The following is a 16,456-nucleotide window of genomic DNA, read 5'->3' on the forward strand; positions in this document are numbered from 1 at the left end:
GCTTAATCTGTAGAATGGCTTGTTGATAGCTGCGATTCAATTTTCTCTTTCAAAGAAACGCAGGGTTTTTGACTTTTAAAATTATCAGTAGTTGCCTAATAGTGATCTGTGTTTAATTCTGTGAGTTTTCAACAGTGCACATATTTTAGTTCAACTATGCAGGATAACAACAGACAGCTGGTACCTACCTCCAACTCACACAACAAGTTCTTATGACAAGTTGGTAACAGCCCATCAGGCCAGAACTGGGTCCTCTTGCAGTTAGCATGAGACATGGTTAGCATAACGCCTGTGGCCACCTGCTAGCAATGGTAATGATGATTTATTAAACCACTAGGTAGAAAAATTAGAACAGTTGTGCTAATGTCTGGGTTCCAAACTAGCTAAAAATGGAAATCTGCTTTGTGCCTTTCTAATGTTAGGGGTGCAAGAGGCTCCAGCAAAATGAAATGTTGAGGTTCTAAAGGTAAAGTCTCAGAGCAGTGTCCTGGGAATAACAAATAGTCTCAGCCTTAAAAGTGGAAACAGACGATGAGTGCAAGAGCCTGTTGAGGTAATTTTATTTCTCTAGATGACACTAGTTAGGCTTTTAATGGAGCAATATGTCTAGTTTTGTTATGCTTGAAGAAAGGTACAGAAAAAATTGAGCAGTCTGCAAAAGAACCCTCTGGAATTATTTTCCAGCTAGATTGCCTTAGGTGAGGCTTACAGCTCGGACATCATCTATCTTTGTTTGTTTGTTTGTTTTCATTTTCTTTTTTTTTTTTTTCATCAGCACAGCAAGAGGTAGGAAAAATACCATCTAAGTGTGTCTGAAAGAAAAGGGCACTGTTGTCAGTTCTCGAAGCAAAACAAAGTCATACAAAGCTTCTGTGTATTTGTTTTCAGTAACAGTAATGGTGATTAACCACTGGAACAGTTTCCTGCTGGAACTCCTGTCTTTTCTTGTGGTTAAAATTTTAAGTGCTCATCTCTGGAGGATTATTTTCCTTCAGAAACAAATTGTTAGGTTGAATACAACTAAACTAATTAAATATAGCAGTTTTTCAGATAGAATAGGTTATACTTCCATGTGTAGTATTTGGTACTGTTAAGTAAAAATGTAATTGGTGACTACAGTGGATGTGAACTGTTAAAAGAGATATGTTTAACATGTGGAAAGTACTCTGAAAAAGTTTTTTAAAGGCTCCAAATCCTGTATATCTGCCAGAGGAAATGGTTAGCCAAAAGAAGTTAAATATGTTAACAAATAAAGAAATGGGGAAAATATTTTACAAAATCTGAAATATCATAAAGATATTGCTAGACAATGTGAGTAGTGACCTGTTATGGCCTTAAGACTTGGAATATATTGAAAAACTATCCATGGACAAACAAGAGGCAAGGTAGATGTTGATTGCAGATAATAGGCTAGAACAAAAATAAAACTGAGTCTGGATTTTGAATAAAATATTTGAAACCCATGGAGAAAATCAGTAATTGAAACAAAACCCATTTCCAATTTAGACATTTGAATAGTGGAATAAAATTATGCTAATCTAACATATCTGCTTTATTGTGCTTTTCTGTTCATTATGCTGCATGCATAAGGATGAGATGGTTATTATCCCTTTGATAATAGTTCTTACTTATCTGCTTCAAATTGGTATGCTCTTTCTGAGCACTGCAAATGCAGTCTTTTGAAGGATCTTGTTTACCAAATGATCTTTCTCTGCTTGTTATATTGTATTTTAATTTAGTTTTGTTTACATCATGTAAAATGTATTGCCAATGATATTTACTAAATTGTGTTATAGGTTATTTGATGCCTACATATTACAGGGTACCTCCCACATCATCCCTGGAGAATTCCATATCTAGTTCCCAAGAATTATGCTGCAGAATTAATGTCGGTCATGACTGGCATCCTCTTCTCTAGTCAGTAAGTAATACTGGGCACTTCAGAGAAAGACTCAGGCTGTCCTTGTAGTGCACCTAATTGTTGCCTCAGGAGGTATTTCTTTGGGAATTGTACTTGGTGATTGTTTCCTGTAAGCGGCCTTAGTGCTCATGTGATTTTTACATTATTTAGCACTGTGTCTAGTGCTAATTTTTTGTGGTAAGATTATCCTGCTAGATATTACAGCTTCAGTGTGCTGTCCCAGTGTTCAGTATTTTGCTAACACACATTCAATACTGGTCACACGGTAAGAAATGACTTTGTATTTACAATGAGGTCCAGAAGTAACCTGAAGGATTTACTGTAACATGTTTCATGCCTTGAATTTTAAATCCAGCTCACCAGTCTAATACTGAGCTCTTGTTTAGCCTAAAAGAGCTAATATGATCTTGTCTCAATGTTAGCACAGATCTAAAAACGAGATATACAATTCTGTAAACCTTAAGTGATCATATAATTTCTTTCTTTTTAGTGCTTAGTTTTTTTATATGTCAGTAGCTCCTGAAATATTGGGGCTTTTTTAGCACAGTTTTATCATGACAGCTAGAGAAAGCCTCTCTCTGCACCCCATGTTAAATTAGCCCTGAGACATTTAGTCAGATTTCTCACTTGGGAGGCAGGAATCTGAGCAACCTTGGCCAAAAAATAGATAGGCACTTTGGTCTCCCTTATCAAAGTTTACTCCAAAACCAAGACGATTTTGCAAAGAGTTTGGGGCTTGTTTTTTTTTTTTTTTTCACTTTTTAAAGAAAGCTGCCTTTGACCTGTATGTGTGATTTAGTTACACTCTGAAAAGTGGAAGTCTGTGAATCACAGAATAGTTTGGGTTGGAAGGGACCTTAAAGATCATCCAGTTCCAACCCCTATGGCTTTAGGCATAAGCTAGGTGCTAAAATACCGAATAAAGCCTGCCAAAAAGGAGTTGCTCTCTGCGTTTCCAGAATAAAATTTTCAGACTTAGAGGGACATTAAAAGTTTAAAGTCTTCAAAAATTTCATATGTACATATTGTACGTACCGCTAGGGTAGGCAATAGTTTACTGGGAACAAGATGACAGAGATTCACTTCCTGATTTTTTTGGGGTTTTGTTTGTTTGTTTGGTTTGTTTTGTTTTTGTTTATTTTAAGGTGTGTTTATTTTTAATTATATATATAATCACTGAAGAGCATATTTTTGAGTGGGTTCTCATGTAAAGGAGTGGAGCATAAATGCTTGAATTCAATATGTAATATATTAGAATATTCTGGCAGTCTTTAAGGAAAATGCTTCTGTACATTTACTATGTACCATTCTCCCTTTCAGATAGATTCCTTATGTTGAAATAGAGTTGCAGAAAACCCCTAGAAGGTCTGGCATGGCTCAGGCCTCAATCCTTTGGAACTGTAGTGGTGTGTGGTTGTAAAGCAGGGCATTGCAAGCACCTGTTAAACAAGGATTCTGAGGAAACAGCCCTGCTGATCAGGTTTAGGTGACAGCCAAATCACCTGTCTGTGAACACTGAATTCAGAGGCTGGCCTATCAGACCAGTTCTTACAGAAGCCTGGGTATGAGACTGCATCTTTGCGGTTGGTAGGTTTCTAAGTAGCAGGTGCTGAGATAAAAGCATGATGTCTTGGAATGTAAGGGAGAACAGAACTTTGGATTCCTGACTAAGATTCACAACAAAATTTACGTATGTGAAGTAATTAGTCCTTGGGTTTTGTGGCTCACTTTTTGATTTAGGACATCATGAGTCTTTCTGAAATATACTATAGGATCTAAGGAACCAATTTTTGGGTCTTATCCTAAGTACTTTGCTAAAGCACAATCATGATTATGTACAGAGGCACTAGTACTTTCTCACAGATGGGGCTTGGCTATTTTTGTTCTTTAACTATCCAATCAAATTCTGCTCTGGAAAGCTGGCAACAATTCTCAGAGACATAGTTTATTAAATGAATTCTACAGCTGCAAAGTTTTAGCCATTTTTCTTTTGGAACTATATCAAAAGCTTTGCATTGTGTAAATGTGCATAAAAGACTTGTTTAAATTTAATCAGTGCTGCATAACTCAGATTTAATCATGGCTGGCTTTCTGCAGTGCCCAAATCACTTTCTCAGTGGGAGATGAGTGTTGAATCAAATACCATCTAGTGCCTTATTCTGCAAAGTATAGTTTCATCTCAGAATGGTGTGAGAATCTTCTCTTCGTCTGATAAGTTCTGCAAGGATGAACCACTTCACAGTGTTGACCTGGCATGCTCTGAAAAACACTAGACCTAGGTTCCTTCAGAGATTAGTTGTGTTTGTCCACCTGTACTAAAGCTTTCTACCTGTCACACCTTTTAAGATCTATCAGTGCATTATGGTCAATGCACAGCCACCAGCTTTCAGCCTCTAAGACCTTCCCTTAGCATTTTACTAATTTTATTTACTTTGTTACACTTCAGAGGTATTCAATACATGAAAAAAAAATTAACTGTTGTGTTGGAAAAAATGTTTGAATCTGAAAAAAAGTGATCAGAATGCACTCATCAAAAAATAACTCATTTCCAGACAAACTCTGTCTCGGACTTAACGCTGAACGTAATTTTTAAAGGGGTAGTCCACGAGTTTTCAAAAGCCATCTGGAAGTACTTCAACTTGGACATGTAAATAACTGAGAAAGATGGTCCTAAAATAAGTTAAGGTGAAATAATTCATCTTGTACTTAGCAGTTTTATTTGTAGGAAGAGATATTGTAAATGTTTTGCTTTTGCTCTTTAACAAGACAGATAAAGCTACTACAGTGCATATTGTAGTCTTTTGGTCAGCTGCAGTTGCAGAAATGATCCTCTCAAGCTTTCTGGTATGTTCAGAAGGAAAACAAGAGACTCATGCTCTTTTATGGTACTTGCAAGAAGTCAAGCATGTATTTTTGCCGATTAGAGGTTTTGGCTTGACAATGGGAACAATTAATGTCATCCACATATTTAGGCCACCTGTGATCACCAAGTGTTTGGAGCTGGAACATCATGCCGTGAATACAGAGTAGCATAAGTGCTTTCAAGCATAAACCAGGAGTCTCTGTGCTAATTTGACAGGATACACTGCCTCAAGCGTTTTGTGACTTCCTAGTTTGAGCAATAGAAATGGAATAGTAGACACAAGAATTAAAGGTTTCTTTTATAATACTTGGAATCTTGAAAACAAGTTTTATCTGTCTTCCAAAGTTTTTTGCCTGAAGATGTGTTTTTTCAAAGTATTATTGTACATACAGAAGTAGCCTGAATTATATATTCACAGACAGTTATTAATTACCTGCTTTTGAGGAGCATGAAGGGGAAATAAAATTTGTCTTTACATTTTTGAATGCTCTTGTATTGGCAAATAAATTTATTTCCCTTGGTGTTAAGGGAAGTAAAATACTACAAGTTAAGATGATGCTTATCTCAGTAGTTCTGATCTCAACCTGATACTAAGGTGGTACAAACTTCTATATTTGTTAATGAATATCTAACACTAAGCTAAGAAAGGGAAATTAAAATCTAGCAAGTACTAAATATTCCCTATGTAGCACACATTGATTGCTATCAGAGACCCATTTTATAGGTAATCTCCCACTTCCAGTTATCAGCTCCTAGATGGGCTTTTATTATGACCTTTCAGACCTAGCAACTCAATCAGTTTTCCACTCAAATGTGTATCTCACAAGCGCTCATATACCTCCAGCCTAGCTACAGGATATTTTGCTGAAAGTTTTTCAAAAGTTAAACTACATCTGCTACTCTCTTTCTGTCCTTAGAGCCAGTCAGCTCATCAAAGAAGGCAGTTAGGTTTGTTATGTATGCTCTGCCCTTGTTAAGTCATGCTGGTTGTGTTCAGTCATGGTTTTATCATATACCATAACCCACCAGGGAGTGACTCAGCCTGTTAATCCCTTTTGCCCATGAATGTGACAATCAGCTTTTTCAGGTCATCAGGAATCTCCCATTTGCCATGACCTTTCAAGGCTGATAGCCAGTGATCTCAACTAAGCTGTTTGCTTTTTATTTTAGTTTTCCTGTCCCACTAACAGGCAAGATGCAGTTCAAGACAATGCAGAAAGGAGACCAGGTTTGCTGGTTCACATAAGGAAGAGGAGAGGCTGAGTGCCCTGGGGCTTTTTAGTCTGGAGAAGAGAAGACTGAGAGGGGATTTAATAAGTGTTTATAAATATCTGAGGGCTTGGGGTCAAGAGGGGACAGGCTCTGCTCTCTTGCACCCTGTGGTAGGACAAGGGGCAATGGATATCAACTACGGCACAGGTGGTTCCACCTAAGCTTGAGGAGGAACTTCTTCACTGTGAGGGTCACAGAGTGCTGGAAAAGGCTCCCCAGAGAGGTTGTGGAGTCTCCTTCTCTCGAGACTTTCCAGACCCATCTGGATGTGTTCCTGTTCTGTGGCCCTGCTCTGGCAGGGGTGTTGGACTCGATGATCTCCAGAGGTCCCTTCCAGCCCCTAACATCCTGGGATCCCTGTGATCCTATGATAAGCCACATAGTGCACTCCAGAGAATATGGCAGAGCTTTGGCAAGGATTTTTTAATTCACTGACAGCTGCTTTCAAGAAAAGAAAAGCGACATACGTATGACATTAAATTAGCAGACCACTTTTAGTTTTAAATTAGCACTGAAATAATTATGTGCAATATAAAAGACGTCTTTTAAAAGCCAATCTTCTTCCATAACTTTTTTTTCCAACCTGCAACTACCAGGTGCACTAAATCAGAGAGAGAAATCTCCAACTCTTCTCCTCCCCTGTTGTGTGCAGACCAGATGTAGAGTTCACAGGGAATAAATGTTATTAACCCATTCCAACTTGATTATTTTCTCATCTCTGTTCCTTTTGTTCTCATAGAAGGACTGAAAGTACCTTTTTACTTAGTAAACTTGAATGGTGTTTTGCTTTACCTATATAACTTCTCTGTCAGAAATATAGATCATCAGACCAAAAATCTGTTACTGGAATTGTTTACATCTTTGTTGTTGTTGTTGTTCAAAATTATCTGGGCAGCCTAGTATCAAGTGCATTTCTGTTTTATTAGTGCTTAAAAGATTCGGTTGGATATATATATATAGGGTACATGCATTAGATTTAAACTTCATTATGCTTTAAGTATGCTACCTGGGACAGTGTTTTGATTTGTTTAATTAGGACTTAAGCAACAGTGCTTGGAGATGTTTGTAAACTCCTTCCCATTACTTTAGTGGGTTTTAAATGAGTAAATATTTCATTGTTTGCTCTAAGATTTTCATGGAAATACTAAACATTCTAAACTGTAAAGTTGTTTTTTTTCAATATATTAACACTAATACCTCATCGCTTGCTCCCAAAGAATGCTAAATGAGCAATCTGTAAGAAATGTAATGCAAACACATATTTATTAAAAACTTGAGTAGTGTTATTTTAAATTCAATTTCAGTCAGGCAAGGAGCTGAGGAAGCCATAGGTGAATGTTGTTTGGACAAGGGAAGGGAGAGAATTTGCTTCTAGTCCTTTCCTGTCTTTTTAATATGCCATCACCACTTACGTGTTGGTTTTCTCACAGGTAGGATCCAGCAAGTCTTATCTCGCTGTCTTTCCACTAGATGTACACTCGTGTTTGATAAATAACTACAGTGTAAAGAGATGGACAGGTGGTTTGGCTGTCTGGGAATCATAAACCTGACATATACACTAAACCTCTTTCCTGATTTTTCTCCCAATATTTTCCCCGAATTATGTTTACTTAGAGGGAAGCTGTCAGTATCAATCAGAAACAAAATAATTAGAAGTGCTTTGTGTATATAGAGATCTGCTACTCTGATAGGAAGGCCTGTTAGCACTTTTTTCTTTAAATACAACTATCTCTAGGCCTGAAATACTCTTGCTGCTAATGTGTGCCTAATCAGTAAGGAATTAGTTCAAATTAATCATATATAAACTTCTTTTGTCTGTACAAAATAGATACTAGAGCATACTTCTCAGGGCATGCCTCTCCTCTGCCCTGGTGAGACTACATATGGGCTGTTGTATCCAGTTCTTGGCTCCCCAGTTCAAGACAGACAGGGATACAGGGTGTCCAATGGAAGGCTGTGAGGATGATTAAAGGACTGGCATGTCTGCCTTAAGAGGAAAGGCTGAGAGGAGACCTTGTTAAAGTTTATAAATATCTGAAGGGTGTGTGTCAAGAAGAAGGTACTAGTCTCTTTTCAGTGGTCTCCTGTGATATGACAAGGGGTAATGGATACAGAGTAGAACACAGGAAGTTCCACCTCAACATAAAGAAAAACTTTTTCACTCTGAGGGTGACAGAGCAGTGGAACAGGCAGCCCGGAAAGGTTGTGGAGTCGTCTTCTCTAGAGACTTCCAAGACCCATCTGCATGTGTTCCTATGTGACCTATCCTAGGTGATCCTGCTTTGTCAGGGTGGCTGGACTCAGTGAGACCCCTTCCAACCCCTACCTTCAATGATTCTATGAAGAGGTGTAGCTCCTGTAAGGCATTTCCAGTGTTCCAGGGTTTAATAAATTATTCTGACTGTGAAATATCTCTGGGATAGTCCTGTTTTACTGTCACTTTAGGATGAAGTGTTGACTAGATACACCTAATCATCTGATTAACTGTTGAGATTGGTTAGAAACAACAAAGATATTCCTCATTACCTTTTTTTGTGGTTAAATAAATCAGAAAATACTAATATATTTTTCATCACTTAAGCAGTTAATTGCATTAATAACCAGCCAGATTAGATTTATGAGTGAATACTGCATTGAGATGAAGGGGATAATAGGCACCTTGCCATGTGATTGTTTCAAGCTGTCTGCAGCCTTAGGCAGACATCCTATACATAACACATTTAAAAGGTTAGTTCTGTATCTGGAATAATGTTTTAGAGCCTCAGGCTCAAATTTGACTATGTTTTGCTTCATATCTACTATTGCAAATATATAAAGCAATATAAACCTGTCTCACCAATCTGTTAATCCGAGTTTATAGCTGCTCTGCAGGTCTAGAATGATGTGAAGCAGCGGCTGCCCTCAGTATTTATTTGCTACAGGAAGTTTAGATTATTGAAGCCTAAGTATGTAGAAATTTAAAAATTGTCTGCAATTATCTGGTAATTTACATGCCACATAAAATTGTACAGAAGACCCTGCTTGCACTTTCATTTGAAAAATACTCATCAGGTACACACCTCTCCTACTCTCCCACTCCACATGATGCAGAGATCCATATTGGTATCATAAATCCCTGAAAACCATAACCCAGAGCATAGTTCTTGTCATCTTTTCTAGTTGATATAATTGAATATCAATAGCAAGGATGGGCTGAGGAAATGAAGTCTGTTCATTTAAAAAAAAAAAAAATATATATATATATATATATATATTTATTTTTGCATCACTGAACTATTGGATTGATTTTTCTTTCAAGCACACATTTAATTTTATAAGGGTGGAGGGAAGTGTCTATAGTGACTTCGAAGCATACTCCAGTGAGGTTTATTCTAAAAAAATGGTAGCATGCCAATCTATTACAGTTATGTGCTGGGATGATAAACAGCTCTTTTATCTGAATAAAGAGCAGGTTTTTTTGGTTCATTATGACAGAACTTTTGATAGAATGCAACTTCTGAAATCCCTATAATTAAATCTATTTGTAGGTGTTGGGTTTTATTTCGCCAAACCAAAGGAGATTCTAAAAAGGAATAATTTACTAAGTGGAATAAAAACAAAGGGAAAAAAAAACAAGTCAGTGTGGAAGATCAGCCTCTTATTCAGAATTCTGGGTGAGGATTATGCTTTTGATGTCATGGATTCAGTGTTTCTTATTTCCAAGAGAAATATCAGAAAACTTAATCATTTAAACCATAGCTTATTCTTGAGGGGCTCTAGGAGATTAGTTCTTCCTTCTTGCAGGTATAATGGCAATATAAATACATGAAATCTTGATCTAGAAGTCTATGAGAATATTTTTGCAAAGTGTGTGGATTTCCCCTCAGCCAACCTTAAATTCTTTCAAGCAATCAAAATACATTTGGGTGATTGATGCATTAACCCATGGATAGGTTTTTCAGGTTTTCCACTCATTGATCACTCATGCTTGATACAGTCAGTAGGGACTGTAAGTCAGAATTTTGAAAGATTATTTATGGAATTATGTATTCTAAGAAAACTAGGCTTAGAAAAGTCTTGGAAGCCTTGGAAGTTTTGAAGGTGAAAATGGAATCCAGCTAGGTTCTCTTCAAAGTCAGCTGAGAGTGGTAATGATTCATCCCATGTATATTTGATATCTATATTAGCCTAGAGCAAATTATTTCTGTTTCATGAAAGATTGCTGCCCATATATACTAATAATGCAAGCTCTTTCAGAGGCACGAGGTTCGCATTCAAGATGCTATATTCTTAATGCATAGCTAAAGAATTTCTGGCTGTGGAACTTTTTAATATAACAGCAATAAAACTAGGTATAAGGTGAAGATACTGCTCATAAGACAGGTTACATTTCCACCATTAAGGATATAGACTGTTTCAAAATACTTATCTAACTTTATTGCAATTCTTATCCTCAAGAGCTAGCAAAAACATAATAGAACTCATAAAAGTTATTAGGAGTTTTTTTTCTGCTACAAGGAAGAAATGGCATGAACAAGATTCTGGTTTTATTAATCACTGAAGAAGGCAAAAAGCTGCATAGCAGTGAGAGATCAGTTTGGCCTTCTACCCATTTGAGTAGATTCCTTAAATCCAAGCAAGTATTAACTGCCAAGAAGTTTTTAGGTGATTTAAGCCTTTATCCATTGTCCTCTGAGACAAAACCCTCCATTTGGATAGGTAAGTATTTTCACAAATACAATTCAATGAAGGCAGAGGTTTTTAAACTTTTATTTCACTGTCTTTCTGGACACAGACATTGGTGGTGTGTTGCTTTATCCTGAAGGTATGGTGCACAGTATTTGGAGTATTCTATGTATAGATTGCAATTTGAGTTTCTATGTAGACTGTAGGAATTTTATTCTTGAGTTAAGAGTATACAATGTAATTATTTTTTTTAATTAGAAATAATGTGAATGTAATATTCACTTTCAAGGGAATTTCACTATTATTTGGCATCCATTAACTTGACATTAAAATAATTTGTTCCAATTCCCATGTAAAGCAGAAATATTTATCTTAAGTGGCAAATTACGCTTAGCTCTTTTTTTTTTTTTTTTTGGTATAATTTTATTCCACTGTAACTAATTTAATATTAATTAATGTCCAGATTAGCATTTCAATGCTAATACATCAACGTTGGGGATTACTAGGATTTTTCATTTACACAATTTATTTGGCACATTTAATTGTGAATTGAGGAGCCCCCTTTCTCACATTGGAAAACTGATGGAACTGCCTTTCCATCATATTCTGTGTTCCTGAATAATACAATGAATGGGATATTTTTATTAATGATAAAGACAGTGGGATTGAGTGCACCATCAGCAAGTTTGCAGATGACACCAAGCTGAGTGGTGCTGTACATATACCAGAAGGGTGGGATGTCATCTTTGTCCAGAAAAATGATACTGGAAATCTACCCTAGCTGTGTGCCTTCAGGCAGAGGAGTTATCTTGACTTTGCAAAAGCAAACTGGAAACAGTCCTGATGTGGTTCTAACTGCACAAGAAGGTAATTAATTTTTGTATAGCATGACAGTTCTGAGCTTCTAAGAAATTATTTTAATTTTCTATTTTTTTTCATTATAATGCAAGTACAGGCCACTGCAGAAGGCAGCACCTACAGACTCTTGTGTCAGTACAGAAGACTTTATTATTGGTAAAATAGTTAAAGCCCATCCTCCACAAGGGACGTTTGTTCCACAACTGCCTGAACAAGCTGTGGTGCCCAATTGTCTTTGTCCTGATTGTGAATCAGCCCTTTGTCTTGGCTGTGATTATCTTCTGAACATGTTGCTATTTATGAGGCTGTGTTTGCTAGTCAATGAATGTTTTATACAGACAAGTTGGGTTTGGGTTTTGGGGGGGGCTTTGTTTGTTTTGGGTTGGGTTTTTTTGCCTCCAGATTCTTCACTGCTTGCCCAAGGAATGGCTTAGTCTATAGGTAAATTACCTGTGAAATTTACTTCTCAGTAATCCAATGGATACTTATGAAGAAAGAGTAATATGCAAGCTTGCATATTCCATATTAATCACATCTTACCCATGGGTAAGACTACTTTTAGAAGGTCTTAATTTATTAAATAAAATTTACTTTCCATACTTAAGTATGTGGCTGCCTGAAATGAACTCTGAGGCTAAATTATTAGAAAGAGACTAATTTTCTGATGAAAGAGATATTTCCCATCAAGTTCAAATGATCACTTTAGGAATATTTTTCATCTTTCATAAAATTTGGTCTTGGGAGTCTCCCTCTAATCTGCATCACCAGGCTTCTGTTGTTCTTTCATTTTAAACAGCCGTTCAATTTGTAAGGCTTTCTGGGATGAGAGGAAATGGCCTCAAGTTGCACCAGGGGACATGTAGATTGCCTGTTAGAAGAAACTTCTTCACTGAAAGCGGTTCTCAAACAATGAAATAAGCTCTCCAGGGAGTTGGTTGAATACCTATTTCTGGAGGCGTTTAAAAGATGCAGAGAAGTGGTGCTAAGGGACATGATTTAGCACCAAACTTGGTAGAGTTAGATAATGGTTGGACTTCATGATCTCGGAGGTCTTTTCCAACTGAAATGATTCTATGATTCTTTCCACAGCAGTATTCCCCAGGTGCTCAGTTATTTAGCAGCTACTGGGTAACACATCTTTCTATTGTCATTAGAAGGATTACAGTCCTGAGAGACCAGCCAACAACTTGGAGGCAAGTGGAAAGAGCTAATGGCAGCTGAAACAGAGATAATTCAGGGGTGCAGAATTCCTTTTGTATTGCTATATAAACTATGAGAGAGTTCATTGGAGGTAGTTAGCAGCAGTAGGAAACGGGTATATGTCTGAGGAAGTAGTGAAAAATTATAATGTCCTAGCAAGGCAAATTACAGAACCTTGGAATTTATAGATGGAATGATGTCTCTGGGCAAAAGGGGGAATTGTATGAGGAACAGTGCAGAGTATAAGAAAGCACAAAAGAAGAAAACATTTCCTGAGATAAAGATGAACCATGGAAAAAAATATTCAGAAGAGAAAGCTGTGTGAGGGATGATTGTCATTCATATGTGGTTCAAACCGAGAATGAACAGTGTTACTTCAGTCTGAAGCTGGTTCTATTGAATGTCACCCCATTAAAGAAAACGTGTCCTACTAAAGCATGATCCCAGGGTTTGACTCAAATGGGAATTTTACACTCCTTTCTGAATAATGCATTTGCTTTGTTTTGTTTCCTGCCTCTCATTCAAAATAATCAGAGCAATTTGCAAAAAAATGTGTGCTCTTATAGATTAATTGAAAATTTTTCAACCTCATTGCTCTGCTGATGGCAAATTTCAAAATGGACACGCAGACCCCAGAATTTGCCATGTAGCAGATTTTGAAATTATTCAAATAGTGGCTTTGTTTGCTTTGATATTTCATTGCAATATGAGAGGTACGGTGAGGCAGTAATTGCTGAGACTGTGCATATCTTTATTACATGCTTCAAGGGTTTATTCTGAGTACTTGGTCCCTTGATCAACTGTCACTACATGAACAAGCCAGTCACATCCTGGACTACATCAGGAGAAGCATAGCCAGCAGGCTGAGGGAGGTGATTCTCCCTCTCTACTCCACTCTGGTGAGACCCTACCTGGAGCCCTACATCCAGTTCTGGAGCCCCTATTGCAAGAAGGATCTGGAGGTGCTGGAACATGTCCAGAGACGGGCCACAAGGAGGATCAGGGGGCTGGAGCTGCTCTCCTATGAGTCCAGACTGAAAGAGTTGGGGCTGTTGAGTCTGGAGAAGGGAAGGCTCTGAGGAGACCTTCTTGTGGCCTTCCAATATCTGAAGGGGGTTGCAAGAAAGCTGGGGAGGGACTTTTTAGGATGTCAGGTAGTGATAGGACTAGGGGGAATGGAGCAAAACTAGAAATGGGTACATTCAGATTAGATGTTAAGAAGAAGTTTTACACCATGAGGTTGGTGAGACACTGGAACAGGTTGCCCAGGGAGGTGGTAGAAGCTTCATCCCGGAGGTTTTTAAGGCCAGACTGGATGTGGCTCTGGGCAACCTGCTGTAGTGTGAGGTGTCCCTGCCCATGGCAGTGGGGTTGGAACTAGACGATCTCTTCTGTAATAAATAAAAATGAAATTATTTGTTAATCATATGTGAGGACCCTGACTGTTCTCTGCTTACCCTTTCCTAGACAATCTGTTCAAGCCAAAATGTGAAATAGCCCCCTCATCACCTTTCCAAATACCAGAGGGCTTCTCCCCACACCGGTAAATACCTGTGGGGCCAGTGACAATAGGTGACTATTGCTGTCATCAGGGCAGGGGAAGAACGTTTCACACCTTGTCTCCTCTATTCAGACCTCTGCTGATGAGACAATGCCCAGGCCAGGAGAGCTGTGGGGGAGCTGTAGACCTGACTCACATCAGGAGAAACTGAAGGCCCTGGGAGGTTGATATGGGCTGTGAATACAGCTAGGGAGCCTCCAGATTGGGCAGATTGGATTTGTAAATTCTGTTAGTGCTCTGACAAAGAGTTCCTCATCCTATCTGCTAAATCCTGCAGCCAGTGTTAAAGGAGCAGGAAATCTGGGGCAATGAGTGTTTAACTGTGGGGTTCAGACATCAGGTCTCTGAATTTGGGTTGTTCGGCACTTCAACTAGTTCCTGTATCAGACAGACAAAAAGCTCAAGTTCAAATCACAGCAATAATGAAAGCAGCTGAGCTGGGATGTCTAAAAAGCCACTGAAATATGAAAAACAAGATTTAAGGAGTGGATACTAAATATGTAGCTGTTACATAATGTCTATCATATACATTGCTTCCCTCCTCATGGCAAGGAGAAGAGTTTCACTGGCCTGGACAAATCTGCTGTGCCGTAGCTAGTGGAGAGTTTCAAATTCCTTGACTTTAAAATGTAATGAACCACCTACTCTATCACAACAATAATTGTTTTCTACATATTTCTTACCCATAAAATACGTATCTAATCCGAAGTCTTTGTAATAAATAGAAATGGAATTATCTGTTAATCATATGATGTTAAGTTTAAATGATGTTAGATTAATAATTATCTTTTATAATAGCTTAATAGTGGAATGTAGGTTGCTTTGCTTATTTGCCAAGACTTGTAACTAAACTACAACAGACAGCCTTGTGTATCATAGGCAGCTTTGTGTATCTGTCAAAGTCCTGTATTCTAACATTCCTAAGCCGGATCCACGACTCCTTGCTGGATATCTACGCATATGCAGAATGATAAACTGGCTCCGAGTATGCAGAACAAGAGATAAGGAACTGAAACAATGCAAAGAGACTGAGATGATGCTGAACTCCTACCCTATAAAAGGAGTCTATACGATACTGTCAGATGTGAGCCGTGGAGGAACAGGAGATTCCCCCGGCTGTCCAGCGCTGTTTCTGCTCACTTACCAAATAAAACTTTAAATTTAACCACATAAAATTGGAGTGGTCATTTTTCTCAATTACACTTCCAACCCTGACAATTCTATGATTCAAGATTTCTGTACGGAAAATGTATTAGGTGCACAATGGATATCTTCATGATAGGCAGGCCTATGCTGGAGTGTTTAAAAAAAAAAGCTGTTGGTTCAGTTTTCTTTGAAAGAAATCTGATTGCATGCACCAAAAGTGCTGTGAAAGCTGAATGTGTGTTGTGTGGAGACATTCAGGGGATCTTAGTCTCCTATGCATAGGAGACATTCAGCTACAGCACTTCTCCAGCTCCCCAAGATGGGCACAGACTGCATATCTATTCCTCTTATTAGATTATGCTGTTAGACCAGCAGTTAGCTCTGTGTTGGCACATTCACTGGGAGTGGAAGAAAGCACCTTGAAGGCTGTAGAAGAGACTGAGTTGGTGACAAGCACCCTTGTGCTTTGCTCTAGTTTCCACAAGCTCACAATTCCTTTCTCTCTCAGTGGCATTAAGGAAAGCCACCTAAGCTCCCCCAGGTACTGCTGCTGCTGACTTCCTTAATGGCTGAACTGCTGCATACAACTAATTCCTTATGAAAATAAGAAGTACTGGTATGCAGTGGTTGAGGAAGGAATCCAGTTCTTTGGAGCACTGTGCATCCTGTGGGCTGGCTCTACTGTGATACAACTCGTGCTACTCATAGGGTAAATTATTCATGCTCATCCTCCGTCCTCTTGTGAGGTACTGCACAGGCATTGGAGGAGACACTCCTCCCAGCCTGGAGGGTGCAAGAGTGACTTCCATTACATTTCAAAAACAGCCACTGGCAAAAGCAAGAAATGAATTCAGGACTGTACCATTTCTGATCACTGCACTAATCAATAGCTCTTTCACCCAGACTTTCTCTTTATATCAGATATAAAGCTGATAAAGATTTTTTTGACAACCAAATGTTTTGTCAGCCT

The sequence above is a fragment of the Indicator indicator genome, chromosome 10 (genome assembly GCF_027791375.1).
Source record: "Indicator indicator isolate 239-I01 chromosome 10, UM_Iind_1.1, whole genome shotgun sequence".
NCBI lineage: Eukaryota > Metazoa > Chordata > Aves > Piciformes > Indicatoridae > Indicator > Indicator indicator.